This window comes from Pongo pygmaeus, chromosome 15, assembly GCF_028885625.2.
Source record: "Pongo pygmaeus isolate AG05252 chromosome 15, NHGRI_mPonPyg2-v2.0_pri, whole genome shotgun sequence".
NCBI classification, from domain to species: domain Eukaryota; kingdom Metazoa; phylum Chordata; class Mammalia; order Primates; family Hominidae; genus Pongo; species Pongo pygmaeus.
In genome coordinates, this window is record NC_072388.2 from 53,878,615 (window position 1) to 53,902,574 (window position 23,960).

A 23,960-nucleotide genomic window follows, 5' to 3' on the forward strand; every position below is an offset into this window, starting at 1 on the left:
GAGAGGAGGCCAAGACCATGTAAACAATGTTTCTTCTTGGGCATACAGCCCCTCTCCTTTTGAGTGATTACTGCTCTTTTACCAGTGACATCCCCAGTTCTGCTTTGTTCCTGCCAGCTCCAGAACAAAGATTATTGAGAACTCTCAATTGCTAAACTGCCCCTGCTTCATGACAGCACCATTCCAGAGCTGATCCCTACTTCTCCCGGTCCCTCGTCAGAATCATTCGGCACAAGCCCAAACCCCATGATAAGCCTCTCCCAAGTCTCTCTTGCCCAGAAACCCCAGGACAGCAAATAAACCAAACGTTAACGACAAGTGTGTTCCTGGTGGTCTTCATCTGATGGGTTCTACCTATAAACATACTGAAATGGAGTAAAATTGGTACTTGTCTTAAAATCTTGAAGTTGGAGCCAAAAGTATAACCGAGTACCCCCATTTGCTAAGAGATACAAAATGAGTTATTTTTTAATTATTTTTTTCTGTTTCCTTCTTTTCCCCTGTGCTCCACTTCCTACATAGCTCTTTATCATGTAATTATAATTGTTTACCTCCCCTGCACCAGATGCTCCCTACAGGGCAAGGTCATCTATGTCCTTAGAAGCTTCAGAGCAGAACTCCCACCAGGAGATTCCCTCAAGAGACAACAGTCAATCTACAATCCAAAGTACACCTACTATGAAACTCTCTCCCACCTGGAGAGTTTCAGCCATTTTACAACCTAGTTCTGCCCACAAAAAGCACCAGCTCCACTGCCCATAGCAGTGGAGGCACCAAATCAAGTTATGCAGGTTCCCATGTGCATTTTCCTCTCTGCATGCCATTCGTGCCAAGTCTCCCTTTAAAAGTGCTTGCTTCTGGCCGGGGGCAGTGGCTCACGCCTGTAATCACAGCACTTTGGGAGGCCAAAGCAGGCGGATCACCTGAGGTCAGGAGCTTGAGACCAGCCTGACTAATATGGTGAAACCCCGTCTCTACTAAAAATACAATAATTAGCTGGGCGTGGTGGTGGGCGCCTATAGTCCCAGCTACTCGGGAGGCGGAGACAGGAGAACTGCTTGAACCCGGGCAGCGGAGGGTGCAGTGAGCCGAGATCGTGCCATTGCACTCCAGCCTGGGCAACAAAAGAGAGACTCCATCTCAAAAAAAAGAAAAAAAAAGTGCCTGCTTTCTGCTCCAAAAGCAAAGTGGTACCCTTAAAAGCAAGAGCCTGTACTTCTTCCACTAAGCTAGCTTTGGAACAAAGGTCACTTTATAACAGGCCTCACTCTTAATTGGACTCTGCAAGTGGTGAGTGACTGAGTCTGTCTTTTGGTTACAAAAGGAGCAAAAGGAATCATTCATTCATTCAAGAAATACTGATAACATAAAGGTTGAGAGTGGAGTTTTAGTTTGTCCACCCTGAGCTATAGTCGTGGAGCTGCTCAAATCTTGTTCTCAAACTTCATCTGTAAGGTGCAGATCATATCAACATCTACTTTATCAGATTGTTGTGAAAATTAGTGTGGAGAGGGTGTGGGCTTGGGCCCCACAGACTGGTTCAAATACCAATCTTGCCATGTTTTAATCTATGTGGCCTTGGGCAGGTGACTTAATCTTTCCTGAGCTTTGGTTTCCTCATCTGGAAAATAAAGATTTTCAACAACAACAATAACAATGTCCTTGAATTGTTACCAATAGAAACTCTATGTTGTTTTGTGAGTTAACAGGAGAGTAGAAAGAAAAAAAAAAGAAGAAAGAAAGAAAGAAAAAGAAAAGAAACTATATGCATTTTTAATTAAAATGTTGAAAAATAAAGAGCAAGAAGTTTTGCTGCCAACAATTAGTAAGAATGGCCGGGCATGGTGGTGCATCCCTGTAATCCTAGCACTTTGGGAGGCCAAGGCAGGAGGATCACTTGAGCTCAGGGGTTCAAGACCAGCCCAGGCAACAAGGCAAAATGCCATCTCTACACACACACACACACGCACAAATACACACAAACACACACACACAATTAATATGAATGAAAAATTTTAATGTTAATTGATCACAACTATAAACTGGTGGAGTCTATCAAGAAAACAAAACATGTTTCCCATCAGGCGTGGTGGCCCATGCCTATAATCCCAGCACTTTGGGAGCTCAAGGCAGCAGACTGCTTGAGCCAGGAGTTCAAGACCAGTCTGGGCAACATGGCGAAACCTCGTCTCTACAAAAAAAAGTGCAAAAAACGTAGTCGGGCATGTCGGTATGCATCTATAGTCCCAGCCACTCAGGAGGCTGAAGTGGGAGGATGGCTTGAGCCCAGGAGGTTAAGGGTGGAGAGAGCCATGATTGCGCCACTGCACTCCAGCCTGGGTGATAAAGCGAGATCCTGTCTCAAAAAAAAAAAAAAAAAAAAAAAAGGATGTTTCCTAATCAGTACCATTTGCTTAAAACATGGATAAGATTTCACTTAATTCACAACATTGTGAGCCATTGCTTTGAATCAGCTTTTATCCCCCCTACATGTTCATTTTGAGATTTTAACAAAGTAGAACTCATCTAAACTTTTCTTTATTCATCCATTTATTGCTGCTTTCTTCCACCAATCATCAAAGGCTGTTAATAATTCTTCCCTTAGGAACCATCTGAGTAAGCATAGCAGAAATGCAATAAATATGCTGATTGATATTTTTATTATGTAGATGTTATACATAAAGTGGCAAATATTTTTATGATGCTGTAAACTCACGTAATATGATTGAAAACACTTCTTAATTGAACATCTCTAAAATTTAAGCTCACACCTCCTAAAACACCTCTGAAAATATGTAAGCACAAAGTTGTTAAATGACAATTATTTAAAAGTTACGTGCACATGCTGACAAAGCCTGGAACTTACCATGTAATGTGACAAGACTGTATGAACCTTTCTTGTATTTTAATTTCTTCTTTGTGTTCTAATAATGGTTTTTGTACAATAAATAATAGCTTAAAAATGACTGCAAATAGCTGAATCTAATTATAAGTCCCCAATGAATGAATTAAATGTTACATTTTCCAGTTATTAAAAAATATTTTGTTAAAATCATTTTCTTTAACATCTGTCCAATTTGTTGTTTTAAACATATTATATATTACAAATCAATCTCTTTTTGTTAGCTATTTTACATTTTCCTATTATAAATAATCCTCTAATTAACATACTTTAAAATGTTGATTTTTGTTGAGGCTTCTTTTTTATATCACTAAAGTATTTCCTCATTTTTAAAGTCTTTATAATGAGGGAGGGGAGTACTGTAATTTTTTAAAAAACTATTTTTAGGCTGGGCATGGTGGGTTACACCTATAATCCCAGCATTTTGGGAGGCCAAGGCGGGAGGATTGCTTGAGCCTCGGAGTTCAAGGCCAGCCTGGCAACATGGCAAAATCCTCTCTCTACAAAAAATACGAAACTTAGCCAGACATGGTGGCATGCACCTGTAGTCCTAGCTACTCAGGAGGCTGAGGTGGGAGGATCACTTGAGCCAGAAAGTTGAGGCTGCAGTGAGCTGTGATCAAGCCACTGCATTCCAGCCTAGGTGATGGGAGTGAGACCCTGTCTCAAAAAACAAAAAACAACAACGAAAAAACAAACAATTTTTAAAAATGGAAAGAAGTAAAAATACCTATCAAACAATGCAAAATGTATATGTTAGAAAGTGAATCCCCACTTCCCTCCTCACCACTACCATCTCCACCTAACTTGTGATCCCTTTCAGGGTGTCCAAGTTTCCAATCATTTTTCAAGAGAGAACCCCAGATGGGGAATTACTGAGTAATAAGGAATCAGATAATTTAGAAATTATAAAAACATTAAAGAAAATCGTTGACAACAAGATATATTTATATAAAATAAGAAAAATGGCCAGACGCGGTGGCTCATGCCTGTAATCCCACCATTTGGGAGGCTGAGGTGGGAGGATCACTTGAGGTCAGGAGTTCGAGACCATCCTGGCCAACATGGTGAAAACCCGTCTCTACAAAAAACACAAAAATTAGGTGTGTTGGCGCACGCCTGTAATCTCAGCTACTCCAGAGGCTGAGGCAGGAGAATCACTTGAACCCAGGAGGCAGAGATTGCAGTGAGCTGACATCACGCCACCGCACTCCAGCCTGGGCAACAGAGTGAGACTCTCTGTCTCAAAAAAAAAAAAAAAAAAAAAAAGAGGGAAACATTTGCACAGAAGAAATAAAAAAGAACACCAACGGAGTGGGGAAATGAGAGAGTGCAGTTAATATTACAGACAGAAGTTTGGTATCTAATATAGATAACTGAAGATACATTTCTCTGGAACATAACTAGTATTCAATGGATAAGTAAATATTTTACAAGGGAGAAGAATCAGAGCTAGGGATGAAATTTACCCTGCCATAAGTCTGCTAGGCCTATGTAGTTAATGATTATAGTATCTTATACATTCTTTTATTCAAGATTTATGATTTATGCAAATTTCCTACATAAAGTTTAGATTACATGTAATATACATTGATAGAGATTACATATAGGAACTGTGATTTATTTTAGCAAAATGTTGGAATATATTATTGTTATTATTTTCAAGACAGGGTCTCACTCTGTCATCTGGTCTGAGTGCAGTGGTGCAATCATAGCTCACTGCAGCCTCAAACCTCTGGGCTCAAGTGATCCTCCCACCTCAGCCTCCTGAGTAGTGGAGACTATGGGCAAGTGCCACCACTCGTGGCTAAATAAAAAAAAAATATAGAGAGAGATGGGGTCTCACTATGTTGCCCAGACTGGTCTCAAACTCCTGGGCTCAAGTGATCTTCCCACCTTGACATCCAAAAATGCTGGGATTATAGGTATGAACCACTGTGCCCAGCCTGGAATATATTCTTAAAAATAGTTTTACTAGATCAAATGACATGATTATTTTTGTGATTCTGATAATGAAAGGTTTGAATAATTTCGTTTTCTGAAAAAAATCATGCTCGTTACTATTGCTTCATCAGGCCAGGTACACTGGCTCATCCTTGTAATCACAGAACCTTGGGAGGCTGAGGCAGGAGGATCACTTGAGCCCAGGAGTTCAAGACCAGCCTGGGCAATGTAGTGAGACCCCATCTCTATGAAAATTAAAATTTAGCCAATTGTGCTGGAGGGAGAATCACTTGAGCCCAGGAGATTGAGGCTGCAGTGATCCAGCATGAATGACAGAGTGAGGCCCTGACAGAGTGAGGCCCTGTCTCAAAAAAAAAAAAAAAAAAGAGTGACAAAACAATATATATTTTAACGTGAAATGTTTATTAACTATATCTTATAAATATTTATGAGGTAGTGTGTTGGAAAGGAGGTAGTGTTATTTATTTTTAATTAAACTAATTGTTGTTAGAAAAGTATTACATTTGTATAATATAAAGATAAGGATAAAAAACTTGAAGTGAAAAATAGAATCTCCCTCCTCTGCTCAACTATCTCCTCCCCAATCCTTAATTCACTTCCCAGAAATCACCCCTGCTAAGTTTCTGCTTTTAGTTTAACCATACTTATCTACTTCAAGTTTTATCAAGTTTACGCAAAATCTATTCACTTTCCACTATGAAAGATTAAGAATTTATCATGACCTACCTACCCCTCCACCTCTGGACTTATTTATAGTTTATATTTTTCTTCTTCTTCTTCTTTTTTTTTTTTTTCAGAGACAGGGTCTTGCTTTGTCACCCAGGCTGAAGTGCAGTGGCACAACCATGGCTCACTGCAGCGTCAGACTCCTGGGCTCAACTGATCCTTCTAACTCAGCCTCCTAAGTAGCTGGGACTACAGGTGCGTACCACCACACCCAGCTAGTTTTTAATTTTTTTGTAGAGACAGAGTCTTACTATGTTGCCTGGGCTGGTCTCAAACTCCTGGCCCCAGCAATCCTGCCTCAGCCTCCCAAAGTGCTGGGATTACAGATGTGAGCCACTGTATGTGGCTTTATTCACTTTAAACAATGTACTTAAATGTTTAAATGTTGCTTTATTCACTTTAAACAATGTATTAAAATGTTTAATTCTTCATTTATCAAATTTAATATGGATTGAATAACCACAATGAAAGATAAAAATACTATCTTTCTTTCTACTTCTCTTCCATCTGCTTCTCAATTTTTCTTAGTTATATTAATATGTGTCTGAATAATATTTATGATATTTGTATTTCTCCCTTTCCACTTCTCCATTCAAGCAAGTAACAGCCTCTAAATTTTATCAGATCAGGTAGGTATGGGACAGGGAGGAAAGCAGAATTAGTCTGTGCAATTTTTCCTGGATTTTGTTTTCTGTAAAACTAAATTCACTGAGAAGCGCAGGATTGAAGGGAAGCAGCGTGGTGACTGGGAGATACAGGAGGTGGGGAGAGGCTTCTCCCCTAGAGATTCCATGAGGGTGGGTGGTGGTGAAAAGGTATATAGGATTCAAACATTGCTCCATGGTGGAGCTCCAAGGAGGAGGCTCAGAAGGGTTAGACGTGTTAGATATCTGGGGAAGGAAGGACCCTAGTACAGGGTTCCCAAGCTTAGCTAAGACTCTCATGCCTCACATAGGGCCACAAAAGTCCCAAAAGAGCAAAGATTTGCAGCATGGGAAACAATCATTCGTTGAGGCTCTGTTACCTGGGTATAGAGATCACTCATGATGGGAGAGTCTCCCTTTTCTCTGATGCTTTTGTAACTGTGTGCCATTGACCAGACCAAGGGAGGGCAGAGTAACCCCAGGAATGTCTGTGATTACATTTCCCATCAAGCAGGACCTATGAGAGAGGTATGGGGAGAAAGAGGATATTTCCTAGATGCAGAAATTAAGTTGAAGTATAAAAAATAAGGTGGTATTTCTTGCACACTTGAATTTGTTGAGATTTTACATGCGATTCTTTAATATAATTATTAAATATCCTGAGCTTTGGGTATTGTTACACCTGAAATTGAAAATCAATAGATAGCACTTATGATAATATAATTGCATAAGTATTATTCACTATAAACAAATATTGTGATTGGACTAAGCTAGAAGGAAACTTAATCTTATGACATTAAAACTTTGCTGCTGAAATCTTTCCTTCATTTGTTTCTGGTTCTACTTAGCTGCCAGCTTAATCGCATAACCTGATACCTTAGATTCCTTCTTTCGCACTGAAGAACTTCCTCAAGTCATGCTTTTTCATATAGGGAGCTTAAATGGTAACTTTTTTTACTTCTGAAATGTCTTTGTTTTGTCCTCATGCTTAGTTAATAATAATACTGAGTTTCAAAAATTTTTTCCTTAGACCTTTGAAGATATTACTCTTTTTTTCCCTATATTCTCACCTACTTTTTGTCCACTGCTGTAACATTGATTAAGGGGGGTTAATTGAAGTCTACCTCTATGGTATTTCTAGTTCTCCTTGTAACTCCTACAGTTTTTGCTCTGAGTGTTGATATTGTTATTTGGTGTATAGATTTTTTTTTTTTTTTGAGACGGAGTCTTACTCTGTCGCCCAGGCTGGAGTGCAGTGGCGCGATCTCGGCTCACTGCAAGCTCCGCCTCCCGGGTTCACGCCATTCTCCTGCCTCAGCCTCCCGAGTAGCTGGGACTACAGGCACCCACCACCACGCCCACCTAATTTTTTGTATTTTTAGTAGAGACAGGGTTTCACTGTGTTAGCCAGGATGGTCTCGATCTCCTGACCTTGTGATCACCCGCCTCAGCCTCCCAAAGTGTTGGGATTACGGGCGTGAGCCACTGCGCCAGGCCAGTGTATAGATGTTATAACTTCATTGTGACTATCTAGTTTAATACTTTTTTCTTCTTTCCTTTCTTTCTTTCATTTTATTTTTTATTTTTTTTATTTTTTTTTGAGATGGAGTCTCCCTCTGTTGCCCAGGCTGGAGTGCAGTGGCACAATCTCAGCTCACTGCAACCTCTGCCTCCTGGATTCAAGTGATTCTTGTGCCTCAGCCTCCTGAGTAGCTGGGACTACAGGCCCGCACCACCAAGCCTGGCTAATTTCTTGTATTTTTAGTAGAGACAGGGTTTCACCATGTTGGCCAGGCTGGTCTTGAATTCCTGACCTCGAGTGATCCGCCTGCCTTGGCCTCCCAAAGTGCTGGGATTACAGGTGTGAGCCACTGCGCCTGGCCTCTAGTTTAATTCTTTCTTTTTTTTTTTTTGGCCCAGATTCTCGCATTATTCCAAGTCTGGCTTTCATTTTTCTCTCAGGCCCCAATTCTCTTATAGCCCACTCCTCCCTTTGAATTTGCTGATGCTGAACCTGGAGCTGAGGCTTTCTTGGAAAGAACCTGGCTTGTCTTTGGTGTTCTGAGATGCAATTTTCTCTCTTTTGATTTTTCTGGAAATTCAAACCTATCTGTGTTTTTCTTTCCACATAGTTATCAACATTTCTGATATATTGATGATACTCTAATTGTTTTCCACTATTATATGTCTGTGCTTTTAAAAAAAAATTGTCTTGGTTATTTAATGTGACTTTTAATCCTTAAAAAAGTGGAGATGTATACATTTGTTAACAATGCCATGAAAGCATTTTCTTTCTCCTGAGGAAAAGTGAATTTCCTATCAGAATATCTGGCTGATCCTGTAATTTACACTAAAATAAAATTTTGGAGAAACAGCAAAACAAACAAAAAACTGTCTTGAAGTTTCCATGGGAGGTATAGAATTAATCACGTGTGTACAGTCTACTGCAGCTTGACCTAGAACCTTTCCTATGAGAGATTCTTTTTTTTTTTTTTTTTGCACATCTCCAAACTAGTGGTTTATGGTCATTTCAATTTTAGGATTTGTTAAGTGGTTGCACATATATGGTTTCATTTTTTATTTATTTATTTATTTATTTATTCTTTTTTTTTTTTTAAGTATTTATTGATCATTCTTGGGTGTTTCTCGGAGAGGGGGATGTGGCAGGGTCACAGGATAATAGTGGAGAGAAGGTCAGCAGATAAACACATGAACAAAGGTCTCTGGTTTTCCTATGCAGAGGTCCCTGCAGCCTTCCGTAATGTTTGTGTCCCTGGGTACTTGAAATTAGGGAGTGGTGATGACTCTTAACGAGCATGCTGCCTTCAAGCGTCTGTTTAACAAAGCACATCTTGCACCACCCTTAATCCATTTAACCCTGAGTTGACACAGCACATGTTTCAGAGAGCACAGGGCTGGGGGAAAGGCCATAGATCAACAGCATCCCAAGGCAGAAGAATTTCTCCTAGTACAGAACAAAATGGAGTCTCCTATGCCTACTTCTTTCTACACAGACAGTAACAATCTGATCTCTCTTTCTTTTCCCCAAATTTCCCCCTTTTCTTTTCAACAAAACCGCCATCGTCATCATGGCCCATTCTCGTTGGTCGCTGTCTCTTCGGAGCTGTTGGGTACACCTCCCAGACAGGGCGGCCGGGCAGAGGCGCTCCTCACCTCCCAGACGGGGCTGCCGGGCAGAGGCGCTCCTCACCTCCCAGACGGGGCGGCCGGGCAGAGGCGCTCCTCACCTCCCAGGCGGGGCGGCCGGGCAGAGGCGCTCCTCAGCTCCCAGGCGGGGCGGCCGGGCAGAGGCGCTCCTCACCTCCCAGGCGGGGCGGCCGGGCAGAGGCGCTCCTCACCTCCCAGGCGGGGCGGCCGGGCAGAGGCGCTCCTCACTTCCAGCCGGGGCGGCCGGGCAGAGGCGCTCCTCACTTCCCAGAAGGGGCGGCCGGGCAGAGGCGCTCCTCATTTCCCAGACGGGGCAGCCGGGCAGAGGTGCTCACTTCCTAGACGGGGCGGCCGGGCAGAGGCACTCCTCACATCCCAGACCATGGGCCGCCGGGCAGAGGCGCTCCTCACTTCCCAGACGATGGGCGGCCGGGCAGAGGCACTCCTCACATCCCAGACCATGGGCCGCAGGGCAGAGGCGCTCCTCACTTCCCAAACGGGGCGGCCAGGTAGAGGCGCTCCTCACTTCCCAGATGGGGCAGCCGGGCAGGGGCGCTCCTCACTTCCTCCCAGACGGGGTGGCTGCCGGGCAGAGGCAATCCTCACCTCCCAGACGGGGCGGCCGGGCAGAGGCGCTCCTCACTTCCCAGACGGGGCGGCCGGGCAGAGGCGCTCCTCACTTCCCAGGCGGGGCGGCCGGGCAGAGGCGCTCCTCACCTCCCAGGCGGGGCGGCCGGGCAGAGGCAATCCTCACCTCCCAGACGGGGCGGCCGGGCAGAGGCGCTCCTCACTTCCAGACGGGGCGGCCGGGCAGAGGCGCTCCTCACTTCCCAGAAGGGGCGGCCGGGCAGAGGCGCTCCTCACTTCCAGACGGGGCGGTAGGGCAGAGGCGCTCCTCACATCCCAGACCATGGGCCGCGGGGCAGAGGCGCTCCTCACTTCCCAGACGGGGCGGCCAGGTAGAGGCGCTCTTCACTTCCCAGATGGGGCAGCTGGGCAGGGGCGCTCCTCACTTCCTCCCAGACGGGGTGGCGGCCGGGCAGAGGCAATCCTCACCTCCCAGACGGGGCGGCCGGGCAGAGGCGCTCCTCACTTCCCAGACCGGGTGGCTGGGCCTAGGCGCTCCTCACATCCCAGACGGGGCGGCCGGGCAGAGACGCTCCTCACTTCCTAGACGGGGTGGCGGCGGGGCAGAGGCTGTAATCTTAGCACTTTAGGAGGCCAAGGCAGGCGGCTGGGAGGTGGAGGTTGTAGCGAGCCGAGATCACGCCACTGCACTCCAGCCTGGGCAACACTGAGCACTGAGTGAGCGAGACTCCGTCTGCAATCCCAGCACCTCCGGAGGCCGAGGCGGGCAGATCACTCAAGGCCAGGAGCTGGAGACCACCCCGGTCAACAGGGCAAAACCCCGTCTCCACCAAAAATACAAAAACCAGTCAGGCGTGGCGGCGCGTGCCTGCAATCCCAGGCACTCGGCAGGCCCAGGCAGGAGAATCACAGGAGCCGGAGGCAGGGAGGCTGCAGCGAGCTGAGATCACAGCAGTACAGTCCAGCCTTGGCAACAGAGGGAGACCGAAGAAAGAAGTAGAGGGACCGAAGAAAGAAGGAGGCAGAGGCAGAGGCAGAGGCAGAGGCAGATTCTTAATAATAAGCTCTGCATCTATAGGAATAAAACTTAATTTAGTGGCCCATCCATTTATTTCTTCCCTCTCTGGGTCTTCAACATGCATTATATGTGCACACTAAATCATTTAATCCTTTTTATACTTTTCCTTAGTATTCATTAAGCTGGCCGGGCGCAGTGGCGCACATCTGTAATACCAGCACTTTGGGAGGCCAAGGAGGGTGGATCACGAGGTCAGGAGATTGAGACCATCCTGGCTAACACGGTGAAACACTGTCTCTACTAAAAAAAAAAAAAATACAAAAAATTGGCCAGGAGTGGTGGCATGTGCCTGTAGTCCCAGCTACTTGGGAGGCCAAGGCAGAAGAATTGCTTGAACTGGGGAGGTGGACATTGCAGTGAGCTGAGATCGCACCATTGCGCTCCAGCCTGGACGAAAGAGCGAGACTCCATCTCAAAGAAAAAAAAAATTTATTTATATATATATATATAATGAATATATAATGAATATACATATATAATGAATATATATAATGAATATACATATATAATGAATATATATATATATATATATATATTCATTAAGCTATCAGTGCTTGGGTTCTCTTTTTTCCCTATCCTGAAAATGTAAAATACTGGAAAGACGTATTTGAATAATGTATCCCTAATGAGCATTAAAAAATTTCAGCATACAGCCGGGCGCGGTGGCTCATGCCTGTAATCCCAGCACTTTGGGAGGCCGAGGCGGGTGGATCACGAGGGCAGGAGATCGAGACCATCCTGGCTAACATGGTGAAACCACGTCTCTACTAAAAATACAAAAAATTAGATGGGCATGGTGGCGGGCGCCTGTAGTCCCAGCTACTCGGGAGGCTGAGGCAGGAGGATGGTGTGAACCCAGGAGGCGGAGCTTGCAGTGAGCCGAGATCGCGCTACTGTACTCCAGCCTGGGCTACTTAGCGAGACTCCGTCTCAAAAAAAAAAAAAAAAAAAAAAATTCAGTGTACAATTTAAGATATATTGTTATTGTTATGTAGCTGTTATAGATTGCCATAATTCTAAAGGGAATTACAGTAATTTATAGTCAGAATACAGTTTATAATGAAAATATACCAGTAAGTTCAAAGATTTGAATAAACTAGTTGCATGTAATTTTATTCTTTCTTTCTTTCCTTCCTTCCTTCCTTCCTTCTTTCTTTCTTTCTTTCCTCCTTTCTTCCTTTCTTCCTTTCTTCCTTTCTTTCTCCCTTTTTTTTTTTTTCCCAGGGTTTCGCCATGTTGCCCAGGCTGATCTTGAACTCCTGAGCTCAGGCAATCCACCTACCTTGGCCTCCCAGAGTGATGGGGCTACAGGCATGAGCAAGCCCATCCAGCCTATTCTCATGCTTTCTATACATTACCAGCCTCAAGACATTTTACAGCTAGTGGCTAATAATACTTGAAATATCTGCCAACCTAAAATGCAAGGAAAATTAACATAGGCTGTTATATAGTAGACCACGATATATAAATGGAGATGCAAACCCAGTGCTGAAGCTGTCTAAAACAGAATAATAAGATACTCCTGGATTTCTGAAGCTGTTTAACTACCCCATTCTCTTCACAAAGCAGAAAGGAAAATAACACTGACAGATGGTAGCCAGTGCTACAAAAGACAACAATACTGTCTATTCTAAACAGATACAAAGTAGTGATTTCACATTTTGAAAAAGACACCAAGAACAGTTTTCACCATAGCTTTTGACCAACTCCTTCTTAAGTCAGAGGACCCCTTTTATCTGCCCTTCAGAGTGATAACCAAATTCCAGCTTATGGAAAGCCGGTAGTAATCTGGATTCCATCTTCCTCTTAAGCTTTATTTCCTAGTAGTTACTGTCCTGTTGGCCACGTTCTAACCACATTGAGCTGCTTTCTGTCTGCTTACGGACAAGTCAAGTTTCCATTCCCCATACCTTTCTCATTATGTTCATTCTACTTGAGGAGTTATTCCTCCCTCTTGTTGCCTTACACACACTTATTCTTTTTTCAAGACTGAATCCAAATAATATCTTTTTGGGGAAAGTCTTACACAAAGAATCAACATTGACCTTTCCAATGTTTAAGAAATATGTTGTGCCTTTATTACCATTGGATTGTACCATATTTCAGAGATTAAAGGTGGCCTGCTGGGCTTGAACACCATGACTTTTACAAAAATCCAGTGTTTAAATAAAATTCATATTGATGCAGGATTTTTTACTCCTGAAATCAGCCAGATCCGAGTTATTGTCTCATGACCAGGAAAAATTAGGCACGGGAACATCAAAGAGTGAGTGGAATAGAATTTATTAAGCGAAAAGGAAGGCTCTCGGGAAAAAGAGGGGTCCTGAAAGCAGGTTGCTGGTTGTCTTCCTTCACAGTTGGATACAAGGGCTTCTATATCCGCTGATGGGGCTGGGTTCCTTATTTGCATAGGGCATCAATTCTTGGTTGGCTCCACCCCATCCTTCCAGTGCGTGTGCGGGTCCTTAGTCTGAGCCACTCCACATTGATTTATTTCCTTACTGCGCATGTGTTAAGGGACGGAATTTTTCATTGCGGGCATGTTTGGGCAAGCCTTCTGTGCACAATGACCTTGGTGGGTCGGGGGTTCTCCAGGGACCCTCCTCTATCTGCTTAGGAGAGTTCTCTGCCTCCTGCCTCTATCAGTATTCTCATGTCAATGCCAGGCTGCAATCATTTTTTTCTTTATATGCTAAATATACAAGTAGAAAGTTATATAATCAATTTAACTGTAAACATGTAATGTCATTATGTACATGATCTTAAATTATCCTTTTGGAAGATGAGTCTTCTTCTTTTTTAGTAGAAATATTAGGTTCTCTGTTTTCATTGTTAACCACATCAGAATCTGTATTATTACTTTTTATTTTGGAAATCTATTGCAGTACAGCAGGCTTACCATATGGTGGCACCCAAAAGCCCAGAAACCAATATCATATGGCCCAGTATTAGACATGTGTTCAAAAATGTAGGCAGTCAGCTTTCTAGTAGGTAGCAACAGGAAATAATGCGTCGTAAGACAGTCATCTTAAAAGGGTGCTGGAAATGTTCTACATTTTGATTTGGGTGGTGATTACATAGGTGTATATGTAAAAATTCATAAAGCTGTATTCTTAAGATTTGTTCATTTTATTATTTGTATGTTGCACAACAATAAAAAAATTTAGGCCGGGCACAGTGGTTCACACCTGCAATCCCAGCACTTTGGGAGGCCGAGGCAGGCGGATCACTTGAGTCAGGAGTTTGAGACCAGCCTGGCTAACATGGTAAAGCCCCGTCTCCACTAAAAATACAAAAATTAGCTGGACGTGGTGGCGCGTGCCTGTAATCCCAGCTAGTCGGTAGGCTGAGGCACTAGGATCGCTTGAACCCGGGAGGCAGAAGTTGCAGTGAGCCGAGATCATGCCATTGCAGTCCAGCCTGGGCGACAGAGGAAGACTCTATCTCAAAAAAAAAAAAAAAAAAAAAAAAAAAAAAAATTAAATGTCTATAAATGAGAACCATTTTATATAAGCCATCTTAAATTTTTCCCTATTATTGAAAACAATAACAACAAATTTTAGAGAGTACTAAATATTAGCAATTTTTCTGCATAGTATGAAACTATTTTATGATAGTTATTTTATTATTTTATTTTTTCTTTTATTATTCCCATTTTACACATGATATAGTTATTTGGGCTCATTTCTATACATTTAAAACATTAAAAAATTGTCAGTTTAAGTTGAAACTGTACCATCAGCAGCATAACAGTACAATGGATGAATAAATTATGGGCACAATCACATATTGGAACATTTTTATACAAAAGAAGAATTAAAGAACCTCAGTTGCATGCATTGACATGGATAAACTGCCAGGCACGGTAGCCCATGCATGTAATTCCAACACTTTGGGTGGCTGAGGTGAGAGGATTGCTTGAGCCCAGGAGTTCAAGACCACCCTGGGCAACCTAGTGAGAACCTGTCTCTAAAAAAAAAAAAAAAAATAGCCAGGTGTAGTGGCATGTGCCTGTGGTTCCAGCTACTCTGCAGGTTGAGATGGTAGGATCACTTGAGCCTGGGAGGTTGAGGCTGCAGTAAGCGGTAATCATACCACAGTACTCCAGCCTGGGCGACAAAGTGAAACCACGTCTCAAAAAAAAAAAAAAAAAAAGGATACATTTTATAAACACAGTGTTGGGTGAAAGAAACAAGTCACAAAGATCGCTTACATAGAAACTTTTGTATAAAGTTCAAAAATAGTCAAAATAAACTATACTGTTTATGGATGCATATATAGGTGGCAAGCCTAAAGAAACACCAGACAGAATGATTATCATAAAAGTCAGGATAGTGGTTACCCCTTGAGGGGAAGGAGAATGATGCCATCCGAGGAGAGGAACACAGATGGCTTCTAACGTACTGGCATTGTCCTTCTATTACTATATTTCTGCCCGGGCGCGGTGGCTCATGCCTGTAATCCCAGCACTTTGGGAGGCCAAGGCAGGTGGATCACAAGGTCAGGAGTTTGAGAACAGCCTGGCCAATATGGTGAAACCCCGTCTCTACTAAATATACAAAAATTAGCTGGGCATGGTAGTGCGCGCCTGTAGTCCCAGCTACTTGGGAGGCTGAGGCAGAAGAATCGCTTGAACCCAGGAGGCGGAGGTTGCAGTGAGCCGAGATCGTGCCACAGCACTCCAGCCTGGGTGACAGAGTGAGACTGTCTCAAATAAATAAATAAATAAATAAAATAAAATAAAATAAAATAAAAATATACAAATTTCTTAACTAGAGTGGTGGTTACACAGGGTCTTACTTTATAATTGCTCTTTAAGTATAAAAGAGGCAGATCTAAAAGTAAAATTCCAACAGTCAGGTATTTTGTAGTCCGGAAAGTCCATGGTATTACCCTTTAGCAAACTAAAAATTGTCACAGGCCCTTAGAATGATGTGTAAGGTTGCCAGATTTAGCAAATAAAAATACAGAACTACAGCTAATAAACATTCAGGGTTGTGAGTTGAATGTTAACTTCAGATAAAGAACAAGTTTCTAGTATAAGCATATCCTCATGCAATATCTGAGACATACTTATAATAAAAAACAAATCATTGTTTACCTGAAATTCACATGTAACTGGGCATCCTGTATTTTATCTGGTGACCCTATTTATATGGCAGGTTGCACAAGCAGAAGCAGTTCATGGTGGCCCAGTGTAAGGAGTACCCAGAGGAGGCTCAAGGAAAGGGAAGAGGAGGAAGAAGAAAAACCTTAAAGTAAATTAGCCTGACCCTAAGTTCCTATCTAAATAACGGTGTAAATGAATTTGCTGGCCGGGTGTGGTGGCTCATGCCTGTAATCCCAGCACTTTGGGAGGCCGAGACAGGCAGATCACCTGAGGTCAGGAGTTCGAGACCAGCCTGACCAACATGGAGAAACCGTGTCTCTACTAAAAATACAAAATTAGCAGGGTGTGGTGGCGCATGCCTGTAATCCCAGCTACTTGGGAGTCTGAGGCAGAAGAATCGCTTGAACTCGGGGGGCAGAGGTTGCGATGAGCTGAGATTGTGCCATTGCACTCCAGCCTGGGCAACAAGAGCGAAACTTCATCTCAAAAAAAAAAAAAAAAAAAAAGAATTTGCTGAGTTCAACCATTATTGCAATAGTTCATAGTAATGAATCTCCATAATGCATTGAATAATTTCTATCAACAAAAAGCAAATGTTTGAAAGAGCCATCAGTGTTTCTCCTTAAAAAAAACTCTCTCACTGCATCAGCCTCTCTTCCATTTACTTTGGATGAAGATATTATAGATGATAGTCTTGATGATACTATTCTATAACTAATGTTTTTTTCTAATTTGTAGCCAATGCTTAGAAGTGAAGTTGCAAGGTAGGTTGTTTTGTTTTTCTTCTGCTAATACATGTATTCTCCTGATCATGTACCAGGAACTGACTTAGGCCCAAAGGACAGGATAATGTATGATACCGACACAGTCCCTTCCTATGGAGCTCAGATTCTAGGCCCTAGAAGACTGTAAAGTGTGTGTGTGTGTGTGTGTGTGTGATGCACTTGGTAAAGCATTATCTAGCAACAGTGAATATCTGTTGTTTGTTGCATAACATCCCACCTTCTTTTGGGAAACCATGCAGACCCCATTCTGTTATTTGGTTTGGGTGAAATTGACTCCAAATCAATCACTACCATTGATGATGATTGATTCAAGAATGGTCGTATAATCCAGTAAGAACTGACGAACGCCTGAGAGCCAATAAATAGAAATTTCTGGAAAAGAGAGGCATTCATTCTTGCCTTTGAGTTTTGCAAGGTGGTAAATCTTGTTAATAGTCGCCATATAGCTAACTTGAGTGGAGCCATCCAGGTAACCAAGGCTGTCAGATACCCCCAGAGAGAACCATTCATATGTGCAAAGGATGAACTCAACACCCAGAAGAAGCATCCTAGTGACACTGGGCAGCCCTGATTCAAGAGGAACCTGAAACTACTCACAGAATTCATTTAAATTGAGCTAATAAATTCATTCATTTCTTAGGGCGGCTTCAGTTTTCTGTCATTTGCAGCATAAAGATCTGGTTTAATAAAAGTCTAGGAGGAAATAAAAGATTTCTTTCCTATTCTCAACCTCTGGTTTCATCTCCTAGAGATAATCACTGTTTCTTACAGACATATGTTTGCAAACATGTATCTAATGTATGCCTTTCAATGCAAATAGGATTGTATTAAATATATAGTTCCACCACTTGCTCTTTTAAAACTTATGTTGTATTATGGGCATCTTCCTTTGCCAACATATAGATCTACCACTTTTTCTTTACAGTTGCATAAAATTCTATAAATTAGATGTATCATCATCAATTTAATCTCTTCCCTTGATAGAAATTTAGGTTTTCCTCAATTTTTTACTTTGACAAATATTACCTTTATACGTATATCTTTGTGCATTTGTGCAGCTATAAAAGGAAAAAAAATCCTAAAAGTGAAAGTGCTCAAAGAGAATGTGCACTTAAAATTTTTGGCCTCCAGAATTATTACAGCAATTTATACTCTTTTCAGAAACATAAGGCTATGTTTCCTAGCACTGGTAAAACTGTGTTTGATAAACTTTAGGAAAGTTTGCCAGTATGATAATGAAAAGCAGTATTGTTTTCTTGATTTGCATTTGTTTAGTGAGTGCATATATATACATATACGTGGAGACATACATGGAGCAACACATACATATTTAGGCTATTTTATAACTTCATTAACTATTTTAATGTAAATTTTTTATTCATATCCTTAGCTGATTTTTCTATTGGGTCATTTATCTTTTCCTTATTTGTTTGTCTTTATATATTAAGAAAATAGATTCTTTTCCCATACATATTTTGAATATTCTTTTCAGTTTTGTTGTTTGTCTTTTTGGTAATTTATTTCTGAATTTCTTTTTCTATTAAATGTTCTAAGTAGAGAGAAAACAGGAGAGGATTATATAATGAGCACTCATACAGCCACTACCTAGTTTTAACATGTTGTCATTTTGTAATATTTACTTCAGCCTTTTTTTAAAAGAAAAAATGTTACAGATACAACTGAAGTTCTTTCATACCCTCTCCAATTTCATTCCTTTCCACCCCTCCCCAGAATAACTAGCATCCTGAAGGAAATGTGCCTGTGTTTTTGGAAACCCTTCATACCCCTCAAATCCCCCTCACATGAACTAACTATTTAAATATTTTCCTTTGTGTTTCAGGAAAAAAAAAAGAAAATGTTAAAAAGACAGAAATAACAAATGGGGCCAGGTGCAGTGGCTTACGCCTGTAATCCCAGCACTTTGGGAGGCCGAGGCGGGAGGATCACCTAAGGTTAGGAGTTCAAGACCAGCCTGGCCAACATGGTGAAACCCCATCTTTACTAAAAAATACAAAAATTAGCCAGGTGTGAGAAGCTATTCTCAAACTGTGCTAGCCTCTTGACAGATGTTGCTGATAAAGAACAGAGAAGGATCTGCCCATCAAACTTTCCTCAAATGAGGTCATTGAGTTATGATCAGATGGCATCATTATAATTTATTTCAACCTCAGAAGAGGTTATTTTTTTAAGGTCATAATATCTCTTTCTGTCCACTTTGAAGCATATATTAGTTGGCATCAAAGCCCTCCATGTCTGCTTCTGTAAAAGGTCATGGTTGAGGGAGTTAGGGGTATTCAGGCCTGCTTGGACACATGAAAATGAAGAAACTTCATAAGCACTGTGATGAAACCAATGTGGTCATGTCTGAATATTTTTTAAGAATGAATTTTAAAACAGTTTTTAAAAAACCCACAAACCTTTTGAATGGTCTCCAGTTATTTGGTATGCTGAAACTTCTACCTCATTGCTTTTTTTTCTATTAAAGTTTTGTTTGTTTGTTTGTTTGTTTTTTTAGAGCTGGGGTCTCACCCTGATGCCCAGGCTGATCTCAAACTCCTGGGCTCAAGCAGTCCTCCTCCCGAAGTGCTTGGATTATAGGCATGAGCCACCATGTCTGGCCACTTTTTTTTTTAAAGGACCCAAATTAGGCCTAGACTAAACAAGTGAGTCACCTCCAATTTTGACAAGTACCTTAAGCATTATAGGAAGGGTCTTCAAAAAGTTTTTGGAAAGTGCCTTTTATGAAAAAAACTAAGAATGGATTTCAAAATTTTTTGGCACCAAAGGAAACTCACACTATCAGACATAACATGTCTGAACAGAATCTAGTTTAAGACACTAAGAAGAATAAGACATCAGTTTGAAAAGAGCCCCTCTTGGAGCAACATAAATTCTGCTAAAATGGAAGCAAAAGCAAACATCATATTTATGGTGAAGCTTGAGTGGAAGAACGGTTAAATCACTGATGCTTTATGAAAAGATTATGTGGACAATGTCTCAAAGAAATCAGCAGTTTACAACTGGATAGCTCATTTTAAGAAAGGACGAGATGGTGTTGAATATGAAGCTTGCAGTGGCAGACCATCCACATCAATTTGCAAGGAAAAAATTATACTTTAAGAGTACCAGTGATGAACAACAGAAACAAAAACCAACACCACAAACATCTCAATTGGTTCAGTATACACAATGCTGACTGAAAATTTAAAGTTGAGCAGTCTTTCCACTTGATGGGTGCCAATACCATTGCTCCCAGATCAGCTGCAGACAAGAGCAGAGCTTTCAGTGGAGATTTTAAGTAAATGGGATCAAGATCCTGATGCCTTTCTTTGAAGAATTGTAACAGGAGATGAAATATGGCTTTAGCAGTATGATCCTGAAGACAGAGCACAATCAAAACAATGGATACCAAGAGGTGGAAGTGGCCAGTCAAAGCAAAAGTAAACTGGTCAACAACAAAGGTCATGGTAACAGTTTGCAGGGATACTCAAGGCATTTTGCTGGTTGACTTTCTGCTTATCGTGAGAGTATTTTGAGAAAGTTAGCAAAGCTTTGGCAGAAAAATGGCTGGGAAAGCTTCACCAGAGAGTCTTTCTCCACCATAACAATGCTCCTGCTCATTCCTCGTTCAAACAATGCAATCTTGTCATTGTTTCCATGGGAAACCATTAGACATCCACCTCACAGTCCTCACTTGGCTCTTTCTGACTTTTTTTGTTTCCTAATCTTAAAAAAAATCTTTAATGGGCACCCATTTTTCTTCAGTTAATGATGTAAAAAAGACTGCATAAATTTCCAGAACACTCACTTCTTTAGGGATGGACTAAATGGCTAGTATTATCTCTTACAAAAGTGTTTTGAACATGATGGAACTTATGTTGAGAAATAAAGTTTATAGTTTTTATTTTATATTTTAATTCCATTGTTTTCATGAACTATTTGAAGTCCTGCAATACTTCTATGGTTTTATACTTCCTTCCACAGATCCATGTTTTTTAAATTTTGAATTATTTATTACTTGAGACAAGGTCTTGCTCTGTCACCCAAGCTGGAGTGCAGTGGCACCATCATGACTCACTGCAGCCTCTACTCCCAGGCTCAAGGGATCCTCCCACCTCAGCCTCCAAAGTAGCTGGGACTACAGATGCACACCACCACACCCAGCTAATTATTTTTATTTTTGTAGATATGGAGTCTCACTATGTTGCCCAGGCTGGTCTCAAACATCTGGGCTCGAGTGATCCTCCTGCTTCGACTTCCCAAAGTGCTGGGGTTCCAGGTGTGCGTCATGATGGCTGACCCTAACATTTTTAAATAATATATTTTTGTAAAATGTTAACATTTATATAAATTGCATCTACTTTGCCTATCATTCTGGAATTCACCGTTGTTATTCAACATGACCTCAAAACTTATCTATGGTGATACATGTAGATGGAGTTTATTTATTTTAGCTAATGAATATTATTACGTTTTATGAATTTATTTTTCTATTCTAAAATTAATAAACATTTAGATTATTTCTCCTTTTTTTCATTAGTAAAAACAATGCTGCTTTGAACATACCTCCTTATGCAAATGTCTGATTTCTCTAGGTTATCTATTTACAAATGAAACTGATGGATTATAAGGTTTGCACACCTCTTTACTGGATATTGCCAAATTGCTCTTCAAAACAGTTACATCAGGCCTGGTGCGGTGGCTCATGCCTGTAATCCCAGGACTTTGAAAAGTCAAGGTGGGCGGATCACTTGAGGTCAGGAGTTCGAGACCAGCCTGGCCAACGTGGTGAAAAACTGTCTCTACTAAAAGTAAAAAAATTAGCCAGGCATGGTGGTGCCCGCCTGTAATCCCAGCTACTCGGGAGGCTGAGACACAAGAGTTGCTTGAACCCGGGAGGCAGAGGTTGCAGTGAGCTGAGATCACAACAGCCTGGCTGACAGAAGGAAACTCCGTTTCAAAAAAAAAAAGGCTACGTCATATAATTGCTACTCAGTCAGCAGTGAAGATTACTGTTTACTCACATCCTTTCTGCCTCTGGTATTTTTGTTTTGAGGTTGTGTGTTTTTGACAGTAGTGTAATTTATCAAACTTTGCTTTATGACTCCTAGCCTGTGTGTGTTGTGGGGTGTGTGTGTGTGTGTGTGTGTGTGTGGTCATGTTTAGAGATTATTTTTGTCTTGTTTAGTTTTGGTAGTATATTTACTACTGGCATTTGGTAGCCATTTATTAATGGTTATTCCAGTTTAAGTTGCAAGTACAGTTTGTTTCACAATGATGAAAAGAAAAGAGAATAGTGCTAATAGCCCACAAATCTGGTAATCCTACAACAGGATTTTATTTATATTGTACAATGCTTTGCCTGCCAAGTATTAAGAGGGGCCAAAAGTTAAATCAAATTAAATTCAGAAAACCATGTTTGGGAGACTGCACTAAATACTGTGTGTAATAGCCAGACATTGTTCATTGACAGTTTTTGCTCATTGCACAGAACTGGGTTATCTAATGGAGCATTAATTATCGTATCAGGTCCAGGGTACACAGTTAATCTGGTAGGTCCCAAACTATTGTTTCTTTCCCCCATCTTCCTCCTCCTCCTTTTGAAATAGTGTTGACTTTTTCTTCCTTATCAGGTCAGTCTTAAAGTCTCAGGAAAATCTTAGATGTAACATAGTTCAAGCTAAAAATGTTTGCAGCATAAGCTTATCCAAGGCATTAAACTCTGTCACGCCATCCAGCTAAAAACAAACTAAAACTCCAACCTGTAGGATACCTAGATGTGACATCTGCTGAGCTGTCCTGTATTTAAAAAAACAATAAATTACAGAGTAAGGCAGGAATGTAGCAGGTGTGGTAAATCAGGAATGGCTTCTTGACATAAACTGATGGTGTGCTTACTTCTGAAACAAAGAGGTGTTTTATCTTACACATTCAACCCTTTTTGTAAAAGATATTTCGTAACAGTATAAGATCTAACAACAGTTTTCTATACTATTCCTGACTGTGAGGGTAAGGATTACTTTATTCATCATGTATATGTGCCTAAATGAAGAATTTTTGCCTTGAGATGACTATTCTCCCAATTTATGTGTGAATTTTCTTTTTCTTAAAGAAAAAAAAAAAGTTTTCTTTAGAAAACTTTTAGAAAAAGTTTGTCCTGCATAGGGATAGTGATTTTGTTTTTCAGTTTTCACAATTTTTAGAAGATAGGAAAATCTTTAAACCCTTTTGGCCAGACCTTGGTTTTTAAATAAAAAGCATTTAAAGAAAACACATAAGTCTTCACTCAAGACACATGGAGAGACATCTCTAGTTGATGAAGCCTTCTCACACTCTTATGATAAAGTATTATATTCTATTCTTTCCAAGGAAACTCCAAGGCACTCTTGGTTACATCTTGTGCTGCAACATCTCTCATTTGTGTTTTGTTCTTTTATTATTGGCACTCACTGTTCCAGAAATCGGTGTGTGCCATTTAGCGTCTACCTGACTCGCTGATCCCTGATTCCTGCCTTCCTCCGACTTCAGCTCTCAGGTGAAATGGATAAACTCAGGTGTGAAGCAGGAAATGACCGCTGATTTTGATGATGGAGATGTTGGATTTAAAGCAGCTGCTTGGGAAGCAGGCATTTGTGCTAGATAAGAAGGCTAAGGTTCTTCAAGGCCATTACTATCTCGGCCTAGAAATAACATTCCACAGGACACTTGGTTTGTTTCAGGATTGACTTCACAAGCTTTCTTTCTTACTATTTAAGTCTCATCATTAATGGTCCATTGTTTTTTGTCTCTTTTATTATATTCTGACACAGAACTAGTCAAAGCTTTGCAAATCTTTTCAGAGGATATGAAGCTACATGTAATTTTTCATTCAATTGCTGAGTTTGACTATTATAATAGGATATCACCTATAAGTAGTGAGGCCTAAGACCAAAGATCTAGATACAAAGAGTAATAATTAGTATATTAATATACCTTCTTTGTATTTCCTACAAGA